The sequence below is a fragment of the Corvus moneduloides genome, chromosome 7 (genome assembly GCF_009650955.1).
Source record: "Corvus moneduloides isolate bCorMon1 chromosome 7, bCorMon1.pri, whole genome shotgun sequence".
NCBI classification, from domain to species: Eukaryota; Metazoa; Chordata; class Aves; order Passeriformes; family Corvidae; genus Corvus; species Corvus moneduloides.
The window spans coordinates 15020027-15034991 of record NC_045482.1 but is presented as its reverse complement, the minus strand read 5'-3'; the positions used below and the strand labels follow the sequence as shown (position 1 = coordinate 15034991).

General features: G+C 41.1%; 1 long non-coding RNA gene across 1 annotated transcript; it reads left to right on the top strand.

The window, feature by feature from the left end:
* Nucleotides 1–4202: 4202 nt before the first annotated feature.
* On the top strand, nucleotides 4203–6680 carry LOC116446845. The gene is made up of 3 exons (XR_004241404.1): nucleotides 4203–4315; nucleotides 5451–5522; nucleotides 5869–6680. It is a non-coding gene; the product is annotated as an uncharacterized LOC116446845 (long non-coding RNA).
* The last annotated feature ends 8285 nt before the right edge of the window (nucleotides 6681–14965 follow it).

The window sequence follows — 14965 nt, the reverse complement described above, 5'->3', positions numbered from 1 at the left end:
CACCTTTGTAATCAAAGTTTTCCCTAGCTTTCACTCAAAAGAGGCAGTGTAGGAAGCAATAGTTATTTTTAAGATAGGAATTCTTTTTTTGCTTGATGACATACTAAAAATATCCAGAGGTTCATGGACAGATGGGATCAGTAATAATGTTTGTATTGCTCTGTGAGGAGCCCCTTCACGAGACTCTTGGTGAAGGTTTGTTTCCTAGTAGAAATTTGGAGCTTCTGTGCCCAAGGTATGATTTTTTTAAATGATATTTAATTAATATTGTTTTCTAGGTAAGTAATGACCTTATTGTGAATTATATTTACTTTGTCTTTAGCAGTGACTGCTTTGTGCTGTAAGTTTAAAAATTGAATTAGCGTATGAAAATTATAGCAGGCAAAAGAGTTTCAGAATATAAAAGTCATTAAGCGGACTGCGGAGAGTGCATCCCTCTCATTGCTAGAAAGGTCTGACAGTTCCCTTTAGTCAGAGAAATGTATGTACAAGCTCATGAGGGATATTCACCAACTTCTGAATTGTGCCTAGAAGGAAAAGCTCCCATCACCTTTAGGATTTCAACCTTAAAATGGAGAGAGCTGCCTGTGAACAGTAAGGCAGGGTCTGACAACAAGTGGTAGTGTTTCACAAGTGTGAGGGGGAGGAAGTACAAAGAACATGTGAAAAAGAATAAATATATATGTGTACAAATATAGCCACTGAAGATGAAACACAATGCCCTGGTCAGAATGAGCCTTGGACACAAGACTGTCAATGACCTTCCAAACCCTCCTGTTGCATGTGACTTTTATGAATCATAAGCGAGCAGGTATGGTTCAACAGAAGTTCTAATATTCTGCCTTGAATTAAAAAATCCCCATGTTTTTCTTCTCCTTTCTTTTCATAACTTCACAGCAAGAGTGGCTATAGAAGGGAAAGGAAATGAAACTCGAATCACGAACTTTAGAAAGGGTAAAAATAAAATGTCCAGGCTATTAATTAAACCAGTTTCCAAAAGAACAATCTAATCTCTTGTCTGTGTAATTTCATTATCAACAATTTGAAAGGGCTCAAATATTTCTTCCAATGCTTTAACAGCAGATGTGGACTAGACTGCACTAATTGAGAGAGACTGTTTTTCCAGTTGCCAAGAAACAGACAGCTTTCTTTGAGAATGCAGTGTTGTGCTGACAGCCTCCTGTTTTCCTGAAGGGTTTGGGAAGTCGCTGTTCTGGTAACTAAGTTACCCCTGACAGGAGTGGAATGAGCTCAGCTCCACTAATGGATGGAGAATATCAGTAGACAACAGCTGACGTTCAAACATGTTGAACATTTAAAGAGAATACTTTTGTTCTGCCAATGACTTTACACCTTCAGGAAAGGGAATTAGATTTTCACAATGAAAAAAAAAGGGAAGATACCTATTTAAGTGAAGATTGCTGTTAGAAAGGTTTAATAGACTCATAATAAATCCATTCCAAGCTGGCTGCCAGGTACTGTGAAAAATTCTGTTTGTGTTGCCTGAGTCCTGTGGTTACACTTTGTGAGTTTGCTTCCTGATGCCAGTGATTCTGATGTCTTTTGCCCTTTCTCTGACATAAAATGGGCCAGGAAATCCGGAATCTTTAACTCATAAGACTAACAAGCCAAGAATTATGATTAGCTTTGAGCTATGAATGTTTAATTGAATGGATGATGGATGCGTGATAACCTTTTCTGATGTGGTGTGCTTCTTATGGTATTTTCCACTTTGTAATGGAGGTATTTGTTTATTAAATTGCAGTCATCACTTTTGTCAGTCATTCATGCCTTCTTGTATTTCCAGCTGCTTGTTTCCATCTCAATCTTCTCATCTTCCTACTTGCAGTCTACCAGCTTGCTGCTTAAGGTACTTGTGCTCTGTGTCTCTACCACACCTCAGGCGCTGAACAGGGGAACACAGTTTCTCCAGGTGCTCAATTCTCAGCTTAATGTGGACCTTCTGCTCACCCAGCAGTCTTGGGGCTAAGGAATGAGAGGTCTGCTTGTGTGTGCTGAGCAAGCAACCTTTTCCCCTCTCCTTGTACTCAGCCCTGCCTCATCCTGGCGGAGATGCCTGATGCCCTGGGCTGGTGGCTGTCACCAGGCTGCCCTGCTCCCACACTCAGTGCAGTGGCACAAGCCCTCCAGCCATGTCACTGCACCAGAGGGAGCTATGGCCACTGGGGCTGTGTGCCTGGAGAGCAGGAAAGGCTCACCATGCCTGCTGGCTAGTGGCATGTCTCTGGGCTCTGCTGCTACCTGCATTTTCAGTGCTGACAGCAACAGACATTTCCATTGGAAGCATTTAGTTCGCGAAGTTTACAATCTTCTTTAGCAATGTCTTTTGTTTGGCCTAGTGGAAAACATGCCAACCTTCACCTGTCTGTGTCTTAATGCCTTTTAGAGGGTCTAGGCTTCCTAACTGAATATGTACAGTCCTCTGTAGCAATTACCCTTAGGACAACATCTTCATTAGAAGATTATTTGCCTTTCAGCAAACTTCATCCTGGATAATATGGAGAATTAGTTCAAAAGAGTTTATGTTAGAGAATGTCAGGCCAGATTTTAAAAAAGGGGGTCTAGAGAGCTAAAGTGCAAATTAAGGCCAAACTTACTTGCCTGCATCTAAGATCAGCCTCCAAGAGCTGCAGTGCTTACACACCCAGACATCCATGGGTATCCATGTTTTTGCCAGACAAGTTGTGTAGGCTCTGGGAGTTGCACTCAGCCTGGTCAGAGCCACTGCCTTTTGTAGATAAGCGTTTCTGCCACCTGGGATCCCTCAGGCAGAGCCTGCCTGTGGGGCTGATTTGTGAAATGTCATGTGAGCATGAGTAAAATTCAGTGATTAAAAGGAGGTCAGCAAAAAGCACAGAACTTGCATCCCCACTGTCATTGAAAATTACAGTAGGTTGCAGAAGGGAGCATTGTTATTGAACAACCTGGAGGCCCTCGCTGGGATGTGAGAAATGAACTCAGGACCATTTGTAGGCAAAAGGAACTGCAGTTCACATTTTTGCTAGACAAGAAACCATTAAATTCTGCAGCTCTTCTGCTAAAGAGAGCCCTTCATCCTTCTCTGTGAAGACCATGAAGACATGGTGCTCCAGTAAGATAGGCATGGGGCCAGGAGAGCCTGGCACTGTGGTCTCATCATAAGAGAGCTTTCCCATGAGGGCACATAAAAGTTTTGTTTCTGGTTGCTCAGACAGAAGCTGCTGCTACATTTTGTGTGGATGCTGGGAAAGCAGACTCAAGAGTCCCTGTCTTGAGCCCTGTGTTGCTGTTGTGGTATCAGGGGTAAGCTTGTTCTTCCCTGAAGAATGACACAGACATTTCATTTCAAAGCAGATTTGGTGTATAATTGGGCATTGGGATGATGCTAAAATCCAGAAAAGCTTTTTCAGGTGTTCTTCCATGTGGATGTTGTACATGGCAACCCCAGGCATTGAAGCCTTTCACTGCACAGAGGATGTGAGGACTCAGCCTAAGTTTGCAAATTCCATTCCTGCAGCTGAACACCACCCGTACCATCAAATGGAGCAGCCGTCCTACAAGCCTCAGCACAATATAACTGGGGCTGTCATCATAATGCTCAAACAAACTGTGGGATGGGCTAAGGCTGTAATACAGTAAGCCCTAGGAGATGTGATTTGCAAGATAATGTAGTTACTTGCTATAAAATGGAAGAGCATTCTTGGCATTTTATAGAGATAAACATTGCAACTTGGCATTCCTGAGAGATGAATTTGTGCCTGAAAATAATATAATAGCTCCTTTTTATCAGTACTTCATTGTAATTGGAGTTTCCTATAAGCTGTATCTCTTCTTTCAATTAGAAGCTACTGGACAACTCAGCTGAAATTCCCTTCCTTGCGTTATCAAACTACAAGTTCACTCTTCAAAAAGCAAATGTTTTTAATATTCTGTGCAAGCTACAGGATCAAATTCTCATGTTTTGTGTTCCTCCAACAATCTGTTAGAACACAAATATGGTATGGACCCCAATTTGCCCTTTTATTAGTATTAGTATTAGTATTAGTATTAGTATTTACTGGTTTTCCATGTAACCAAAGTAATTTTTAAGCAGCTTGCTTGCAGGTTCAAGGTATCCATTATTAAGAATTAGACATATTTGACTTGAACCTACAGTAGCTAAATGCAAAAAGTGTAATATACTCTGTTCCTTCACAGTGCTGGGAAAAACTCCAAAGGCCTGGATTGAAGAGAAGAGATGTAATGCCCATACATGGGGGTAAAAATAGCATGATTGGGAATCATACATTCAGCCTACAGCCATTAAAGGGAAACAGTAAGTTGAAGCAGAGGCCTTTTGATCTTTTGCTTGTCAGACTTCTCAGAAGTGCTTGTTCTTACTCTGCCACTTGCTATCTTCAAGCTGATTTATTCTCCCAGGAAAAGGAGCAGTACTTAATGCATCCGTGTCCCTCTTAGTGCCTGGCCACACTTGAGCACCCAAAACGCAGCTTGCCTATCAAAGAACTATTTACTAAATCAAAGCATCTCGAAGACTATTGTTCTATCACCTACACAGGATGAAGTTGCCTTTGTTATAGCAAAAACTCTTGTCACTCCTGCATGTATCTCTCGTCTCAGTTGTTTTCTTTTTCTGGTTGGCACTTGGCTATAACAGTTCATTGCTGACTCCTGTGCATCCTGTTCTCAACCTTTAGCTACAGCAAAGCCCTTCAGGGGCTACATTTTGGTCTTCTGAGAAAATGTTTGTTTTATTGCTGTCACCTCTGTGGCATTTCTCTCTTTGCTGTGCTTAAGATAAGTAAAATTGCATTTTCTTGCAGTTTTGACACTTCCTTAAACTGTGAGAGCAGGGGGCCATGAAAGTAGGAAAGATATCCTGTTATTCAATTGTTTGGTGGTTGGTTTGTCTTTTTCTTAAAGCCATCATGTTTCAGTTACTAGTTTTCGTACACTCACCCCTCCCTCTAAGGTGTGCTACACGCAGCTGTAATACATTTGTAGCCAGAATTTTCTCTGCAACCAGCACACACAGAGCAAGATGACTTTTTTGGCGGTTCTGCAATGGGATACAGCTACAGAGTGCATCCAGCCAGGTAATATGAAGGAAACTTTTCAGCTGTTTCATAACAACGCCTGGAATTACAGGATCCTAATTCTTTTCAAACTTTAAACAAAAGGCCTTGAGCTTCTTAAGAAGGAATTTTTGGGCTTTGTTATTTTAAGTTAGTTATGTCTGAAGGGAACCGCATGCTGTCGTCTCAAGTCTAACTTAACAGGCTGTAAAAAAACTTGCACAACTGTGTGCAAATAAACAGCTGTTAAAACCACCCAACCAACAGAGAAGCCAAATCTGATAGAAACGAAACAGCAGAAACTATGTTCATATTTATTCAAATGCCAAAATTACATGGGATTTTCTCCCTTATTCCCCCCCGCTTCCACTCTAGGTTGAACTGATTCAGACGCTTTCTTAAGAGGAGAGGGTGGAGAGCCCTGAGAAGTGTCTGGGTTATGAAGAGGTAAGAGCTCTCTGGAAAAAAGAAAAGCCAGGCTATTCTGTTGGAGATTTTTTTGCCATTGTGTGTTCCTGTGCACATGTGCAAGTGTGTGAACCTTTGAGGATTACTGCTATGTACCATCTGAGCTTTTTCTCAGATTGTGATTATTCAGAAAGAAGTGTGGGCTGCTGAGCCTGTCAATGAATTCACTGTATGCCGTCATTCAAAGGCTAACATTGGCCTCACACAGGATGCATTTGGTACACAACGAGCCTTTCTTAGAGTCAATCCTATCATGATATTTGCATATTCTGCAACGTCCATTTCAGCTGGGTTTTTTTCTGAAATGCCTTTACTTGCTTTGCAGAGAAAAATCGTGAGGAATGTTGTCCTTTTGTAAGCAAAAAGAGGTTGAAGAAACAGTGAGCTCTTGCATTTGTTAGTGCTGTAAGTGACTGAAAGGCACAGAGCCACGCTGTTCCCTATGGCTCTGCACATTCACTAGCCCAGAGCTCAGCAGCTGGAGTTTGGATCCGCTTCATCCGCTGTGCACTTCCACTAACCAACACTGCATGTGTGACTGCATACCTGGCCTCTCCGTGCCTGTGGTAGGTCCTTGCTTGTTTTACTGAAGTAATATGGAAGAAGGTTTGAAAGCAGATCTCCTGCAGCCAGGCCACAACCTGAAGAATCATTTCACTTGTGCTCTCCTTTCTCTCTTCTCAAACCTGTCTCTCTCTCAAAATCAGAGGACACTGACCTTTAACTTTTCACAAGCACTTCTGGAAACCCTGTCTTGGTTTGCCCGTACACACTTCTTTTTGGAGAAACAGGAAATCAGCTTGAGCTATTTTAATCCTGGTGCCTTCATATAAATATGTACTATTATTTTTAACAACTTAGCGGAAGGAAAAATACGTTTACAAGCACCAAAAATTGTGTCTCCAGAACAAAATAATCTGAACAATAGTGATGGAAATTTGATACTGCCTCATAGAGACTGTAAGGTAATGCCACTGTTGTTCATGTCACTTCCATTGGTTCTAGTTCTTACTTCTTCTATCTGTGCAAAATATAAAGGAGGTGTCTATGTCATCTTTTCATGGATATTACTAGTGTTTTTTTTTAGGGATGGCTGAGTTGAATAATTAAAGGACTGAATAGCACAGTTCTTCATGCCTTGCATCCTTCACACTCTGGTCTAAGGCACAGCCATAATCACAGCAGGAACTTTGTCAAGAACAAATAAAAGTGGAAGGGTAACATAGCTAGAATTTCTTTTTCAAGTCTCCCACTACTATAATCTTATTCCTTCCAAACACTTATTTCAAGTAACCACAGTATGTTTCACTAAAAATTTTACTGGACACATTAACTGCACATTAATGGCTCTTGCATAGCTGATGTCTTTGTAGCTCTAGGGGAAGGAAAAGCAAGGCCCCTTTGATATCAGTTTATGTAACACAGATTTTGTTTCTTGGAAGGCTCAAGGCCATTAAAAATATAAACTATACTGGAATATGTTCCATATGGCAGTTTCTCAGGTATTGTGATAGCTAATCCAAGTTAATAATTAAAACCCAATTCTATCATTCTTTCCTTCAGGATGCAAGAAAAGGCTGGAGTTTTCCTTTTAATACCGTATCATCTTTTCCTGAGTATATGGTTCTGTTCTTACTACCCCAGTACACTTAATATTTTATTGTGTAATATTTCATCTGGGTAAACAAGCAAAAGGAAGGAGGGTTCGTTTGTTCTCGAAGATACTTTTTAGTAAAATGAGCCCACAGTGATATCAGTGATTGATGGAGCACTAATAGCACTGGCAGTCTTAAGACCCTGTTTCCAGAACAGTAGTGGAAAATGTCCTCTGCTCCCTTTCTCCTAGCTGCACATTTTGATGATGTTTTTATCTTGGTTTGGGCAGCCACAGAGATGCTGTCCTTGTGCCCAGCAGGTGCTACGCACAGCATGAGGTATTTTTGGATTTGTCTGCGTTGGAGGGACTTTCAGAGGTTGAAGGTATAAGAGTAGCCATCAAGGGAGATTTAGCTCAGAAACCCAGTTTTATGCTCTTGGGACATTTCACCTCCTCAGTTATAAAACATGAGGTGTTTGTCTGCCTGCCTGTCAGGATGCTGTGATCTCCTGATCACTGGATGGTGCATGCCCTATATTGAGCCCATAATGGAACCATCACCAGTACAAACACAGGAACTAGCTGTAAACACTCAGAAATCTGAACTTACAAAATTAATCCACTTCAGGCTTGTTTGTTGGGGTTTTTTTCCCCATAAAAAGTCCTGCTAGGAAAAGAAGGCCATGCATAAAATGAAGAATATTCCAATGTTCTTCCTGTATGGAGGTCTCTGGTGTCCTATCACCAAACCAAAAGAAAATGTTTGGACTGTGTAGCCTAAAATGTGAAAGAAAGTAAGTGCAACTCCCACTTGGCAGGGCAGCTATTTTTCATAGGTGCAGGTAGAGGTGTAGAGGTTTGCTCATGGCAGAACTGCAATTTAATGACTCTTGGATGTGACCACCAGCTAATCTTCACAAAGACCCCACAATATCAACTGCTTGCCTTTGGCCTAAAATGCCAAACTAAAAAGAGTTTACTTTAAAAATTTCCAAAGAGCTGTTGCAGAAGAAGTTGGAGATTCAGGAATATCCATTTGCAGATGCTTTCACACACTGTCAGGAGTGGTGTCCAACCTGCTCTCTAGCCTGTGGGCTGATGGACTTGCCCTGTGCCAAAGATTTTTGTGTTCTGTGTTTTTTCTACTGCATAACTGTCAGACATCTCTGGAGTTCACGGTGGGAGCATTCAGACACCGCGCAGCTGTGCCTGTTGCTCCAACAACTACTTTATGTCCAAGGCAGGTCACACAACAAGACAAAAAGCAGCTGTGCTGCCAGTCCATGAGTCACAAAGCATCTTCCACCTGGGAAGAAAATGGCTGCATCAGTGGATTATGTAAATTAATTCTCCAAACTTACCAGGAAAATGATAATTAGTTAATTTCTACTTAATACTGTAAACTGTGTGAGTAGAACTACCCCATAATGCTTACATGAGCAATACTTTTGGATGAATAAGTTTTTTTCTGTATTTTCACTTTTTTTTACTAACATGAGATAATAAGAAGCTAAGTTAAACACATTTGCTAAAGAGTGTGCATCCGACTTCACAGTTTAAGCAATTCATTGCTGAAGATTTGCCAATGAAATTTTTTTATTAATGGAAATAGCTAATCAAAGAGAACAAAGAGAACTGTATTTCTCAAATAATACAGGTTGATGGCAATGTTTTGGCTTGTGATAAAAGGAAAAAAATTGGTGAATTTTGAGCATCATCCTCTTTTCTTCTGGCACAACTTTTCAGGTATTTAAAACCAGTTGCTTTCTCCTTTCAAAGCCTTCAGTGTTTGTGGTCAGAAGACCAGATTTGCTGACACCTGGGACCAGAGCTGCTGCCAGTGCCCACACTCCTGCCCAAGACACTATGTGCAAATCTAAATGGGGGCACTGGCAGCAGCTCTGGTCCCAGGTGTCAGCAAATCTGGTCTTCTGACCAGCCTGGGGAGATTTTCCAGATTTCTGCCCATATCCATTGTCTGAGTGGGCGAATGTTGCACCAATCTTAAAGGGACTTTGCTTTATTTCTTCCTTCTTCCTTCCTTTTGGATTAATTCATTGTGGGAAAATAGATTGTGAATCTGTATAACTGACAGGTTTGTTAGTGCTTATCAAATAGCTTAAAATTCAGAAGAAGCAAGCCCTGTGAGGAAGGTGTCCAGAGCTCTGAGGTGTCTTTTTGTCCCTGCTTGTTCCAAGAGTGCAGTTTGCCTACTCCCAAGGACAAGAACTCCTCCCCAAAGCCCTTCTGAAGTGTCAGCATCCATAATATCCCTTGGAAACTGCTGGGGACAGTCCCTGCAGTGCTTGGAATAGTACAGAATGCTCTCTCCAGGGCAAACTGTTTGGAAAGGCTAAATTACTTAAAATCCCATTTATACAGCAAACTGCTGCAGTCAAGGAAGAGTAGAAGAATCTAGCAGTGTTTGATATACTTTTGCAAGGATTATTTGACAGTATCTTATTTTTGTGATGTTTAGAAGAGAGAATTGCTAACTTTCACCTCCCTTCTCTACCCATTTCCTATGTGTTAGCAAAGGGTAAAAAATACTTGGGTACTGCACTGCAGCTGTGGTGACTTTATATGAAGACAAATTCCTGAGGCTGGAATAATGTGACTGGTCTGAAAAAATGTTGCACATTCTTCTTTCTTCATTTAAATAGAAGAAGCCTGGAAATTTTGCAAAGGATGGGGGTGGAAGAAATGTTTTCTGTTTTCCAAAAGTGGGGGAGAGTTTGAAATACAATTGCAATTAAATTTTTTGGATGTCCTTGATGGCAGAGATGAAGTTTGTTCGGATGGAGTTTTTCACTACTTTATTTCAATTGTTTTAATGACAGTCTTTGAGACCGTATACACTCTATTTAGAGATGAAGAGGAGCTTAGCTGGATGGCCCCACTGTTGAAAGCTCAGTGTCTGATTTTCCAGCAAGCAGTAAGCTCAGCTGATAGATGTATTCACAATGTAAGTGCTATCACAGCATTGGTTTTCAAGAACTGGTATATTAGGATACACTTTAATGCACAAAAGACTTGTAAGTGGCTGCAGTTTGGATGTTGCAAAAAATAGTAATCTTTATTTAGAGCAATTTCCTCTTCTGACAGACTTCTGAAGTGGGAGTGCTTTATCAATCTTTAGTGCTGAGCACCCTGGGACTTTTTTTGAAGCAAATCAGCTTTCATCTGGCAGAAGTGGATGAGAAGGGTGGATTGAACTCTGTCACTGCAGCTGGCACAGATCCTCAGTGCTAGACTGACTCTGCTGCCTTCGGAACCAGACAGGAAAGAGGAGCTGATGCAAAGTGCGTTTTTCGAACCATCGCCCTTTGCCAGCGGGCATTGATTCCCTAAACACCAGCAGTGCGATGGGGAAAAAAAAGTGAACTCCTTTGCTCTGCTTTTATTAACTGCTAATGCGCTGTGTGGAACCCAGCAAAAGGGTATTATCAGTCTATGACTGCCACGGCAGCAAGGTGGAGTTGCATGTGGGAATGAAGCCTTGTTTAATCAGGTTTGGTAACTACTTTGATACAATTTCAGCTGAAGCGTGTTGAGTCAAGCAGTTCCTGGTTTAACGCACTTACTGTTTCGTCTTCAGTTGCAGATTTCAGAATTTACCAAATGCCTTTCAATAACCATTTTTTACTGTTGCACACTGATCATCTACAAATATGCCTGTAGTAACTGTGTGTTTTGTTTTTATTTGTTTTTATTTAAGAAACCAGTTTTAGATGTCAAATCTCCCCTGAAATCTACTAAATTTTTGGGTAGGTTTTAAAGATGAGAAAAATCAATTCTCAGCTTGAGCTCACAATAAAGGCAGGCAAGCACAGCAGTAACAGAGCTTTTCCCTCTCTAGTATCACAACCACGGTGTAGTTTGATAGTGTTTTCTTGACCTTCCCCTTAGATCTAGAGGAGGAATATCTTCCATGGTGAGGCGTAGCGGGGACAGGGCTGTTTGAAAGCAGAAGCACCCAAGGAGAGCTCAGAGGTGAGCACGTTCTACACTGCCCACAGCCTGGCAGGTTCTCAGCAGTGACAGCCTGATACCAGGGAACAGCTCACCTACTGAGAACACACACAGAGGCCACAGAGAGTTTGTAGCAATGGAAGGTTGTTATTTATAGGCAATGGGAAAGTTTATGCCTTGTGTTTGCAACTGCAGTTGAGCAAATATACAGTGAAATTGTACTTTATCCTTTGTTCAGTTGTTAAACCCCCAGGTTTCTTCCCTAAAAATCATACCTGTTTCTTTTGATTTCTTGATTTAACATTCATAACCAAGGCACCTATCAATTACTCTGTGGATTTATAGAGCTGCTTTTTGGGTTTGTTTTACTTAAAAAACAAATAAACAAAAAACTCAAAACCCCCAAAATTCTAAAGTGTTTCTGAGGAAAAAAAATGTTGGGTTTTGGGTTTTTTTTCCCCAAAGAAGGGAACATCTTATAACTAGAATAATAAGAAATTCATGCTTGTAGCAAGAGAATTATAGCCTGCAAAGTAGCTTGAACGTTTTCAGCTGAAAGCTGCTTTGGACGCTTAACACGGGATTAATGTTTGAAGTATGCCTGGACTATCAAGAAGTTAATTGGTGGAGTGTGAGCACAGAGATGGAAATCAGTGCATTCTCCATGAGAGGCTCTTAATGATTTCCTTTCAGAGAATGTGCACACTATCTTAATTATACAGGAGCCTACGTAAAGGTACCATTGGATTGTATCCAATGAAAGCTAAAACAAACACTATGACAACAAAAAGGGCACTTGCGTCATTTCGCTTTAGCATTTATAAAACAAACAATAACTAGCAAATAAAAAGCTCCTAGGCTATGGTGTGCTTACCAGTGCCAGGATACTTATTCCTTCACATGTAATCTTTAAAACAAAGAACTCCATATCAGAAAATGCTGGGACAGTCTTTTTTCTATTTGTCTGCACAAAAGCAAGACCATCTTACAGCAAGGAGACGTTTCCTGTGGTGCTCTGCTGGCTTCATGCAATTAATGACCTCAGCATTTCACAGATAAGTCTTTCTGTGTGAATGTGATCTTCTCCTGTGTGCACAAGGGCACACAGCCACTAAAAAAAAATGCATGAGAAGGAATGGGTGATAAAGCTAGCAGTGAAACTGAGGTGCTGGAGCATTATCATTAGAGATGCCATTGTTTTGTGTAAAGTGTAGATTTCAATATATTCAGTAATGGTAATTAAAATGATGGGTTTTCCTACACGGTAAGCCTTTCCACTGTGATCAAATCCACGTTGTGAAATTCTGTATCCTTGAGATCCCAAGATAGTTTGGAGATCTCAGCTTTAACGTGTGGGTTCAGCTGTGGCAGTGCACTGCTAACATGCTTGTTAGTTGTTGTTAGTTGCATATTGTAACAACCAAGGGGAAAAATGTCCAGATCTTTGCATATTATTTCCTAAAAAGATATGTCTTCAAATGTCAGGCCACTCTGGCATTTTCCTGCAGCTTCAATCACTTTAGCTGTATTTTGGTGATACCATTCAAATGTTTCTCAAAAAACTGTTGCCACAAAGAAAAAGTTATCGCAATGTTACTTAGCACCATGGCATTGTCAAACAACCTGGAAGGTGTTGAGGAACTGCCTTCAGAGGATGGAAGGTAGAGGAAAGGGCTCTCTCTCATCCCCCATCAGCCTTTCTTACCTTCATCTGACCACTTTGGGAGCAGTTCCTATCCCTTGCAAACTTCAACCTTTCCTTGAAGCTGCAGAGTCCCATGGCAAGCTTCAGAGTCACCTCCTCCCGCTTCTGGGAGGAAGATCAACTGTAATGTCTCCTATGCTCCCTTCAGGGGACACCCAGACATATACTTGTTGCACACTTGCTGGACACTTTGCTGTGTCCCAGGGTGTTTTGAGGCGTTCAGAGCACATTTTCTGTAGGAAGACAAGAAGATACACAGCCCTCTTCCAGCTTTGCATGAGTCACAAGCTCCGAAAGGTCTGCATGTGGCATGACAGGATCAATAGGCGTCAGCGCAACAGCAGTGACACTCAATACATGTTAGAGGTTAATGATTAGAGATTAACACCCCCTCTCGTCCCTACAGAGTATGGCACAGAGGAAGGGAGGACCACAAATGGCATGTTTTGAAGTACAAAACAGCTGCCTCCATTTATGGAGGGGTCAAAATAATCTTGAACATTAATAATGAGTTTTTAATGTAATTCATGTTTTCCAGTGCTAGTGAAGCCTAACTGATAAATGAGCAGTGTTTTAAAACCAAATTCTTGCTCCTGTCAGAAAGCCCCAACTCAAGATGCACTGATCCATCCCTTCCTATAATGAAATTAGAATTTTGTTGAAAAGAGAGGCAGACACCAAATACACCATCACAGTCCAGTGTGTCCTGCTACAGCAGCACAGATAGGAGCCTTGGGAAAACTATATCATGTTCTTATCCTTTAGCTAATGTGTTCTGTAGCATCTCCCCTATTCAAACTAACTCCTAACTTGTTTACACAAAAGGTGGAGTCCTTATCATTAGCGGGACAGGGTTTTTTTTCTCGCCCTTCCATATCTACCAGCCTGAATTTTCTACCTGTGATAACTGAACCATTCCCACAGTAAATGACTGTGTACTTGGAGAGAGGCACAGATACCAAAGTGTGGGAGTGCTGCCTAACTCCAGGGAAGTGGGAAACTGCAGCAAGAGCTCTGTGGGTTTAACCAGCTTCCTAGGGAACATGCAGTCATTGACCCTTTCCAGTGCACAGCAAGGAAGGAAAGTTTTCCTCTGGCTGACAGCTAATTTTAAGGAGATGAATTTATATTTTTGGACACTGCACTTGGAGTTCCAGTTAATATTTTAATCTATCAAATGGATGTGGACAACCGATGGCAGAATTCAGGGATTGGAACTATGTGAATTTAAATTAAATAATGCTCTCAAAGGTAGTGTTAATTTTGCATCTAAAGGAAGCTGAACAGATAAAGCCCTCTGATAATGTAACACCAGAAGGCTTGAACTTCCTTGTAACAGAATAATTTCTCTAGGCAGGACAAATTCTGCTGCTATTTAATTTTGGCGTCATGTTTGCCACTACTAGCCCCTGCTATGCCCTTTAAGGAGCTAAGTTTAAAGTTAATGGGACTTCTGTGTACAACGGGTTGGCCAGTCATAACTGCAGACAGCGATGAGGTACCTGATTAGTGCAAAAGGTGACGCTTTTGCTACTTGGCCTCCTGCCCAGTGGCAGCTACTTCTGTTGAGCACATCCAATGAATTCATAAAAGTCACCAAAGAATTGCAGGTGAGGAATGGCTGTTGGTTGTTACTGGATCAGACCAGCTTCTGACCAGTCAGCTAGAGAAATATCCTGTACTTCAAACACTGGACTATGCATTTAAAAACATTTAAAAATACATACAGTGAAACGGAGTTGTTAGACTGGAAAATCCTCTTTAACGTGATACCATCTGACCATTAAATGTCTATGGAAAAGAGTTGAAATAGCACAGTGACTCATCAAGGAGTTATTGAATTGTGTAAATAAATCTTTCTTTAGAATTTATTGATTGGTGTGGAAGATCTAGGGAACTCAAACATGCTTGTTTGTCTTTAGACAGCTTCACACAGGAAATCTGGCCTTCACACAATTCTCTGACTACCCCCAAGTTCAGAGTAGTTGTGTTATGCATACTGCAAGAGGAAACCACTATTTTCTTCCTTTAATTCCAGCTTTATTTTAATGGGATTATAAACTAGCCTTTTAAATGCAGAAACAAATTTCTTCTGTTGCCTTCTACAATAGTTTTTAATTGACAGTCTATTGTTGACCAAAGGTTATC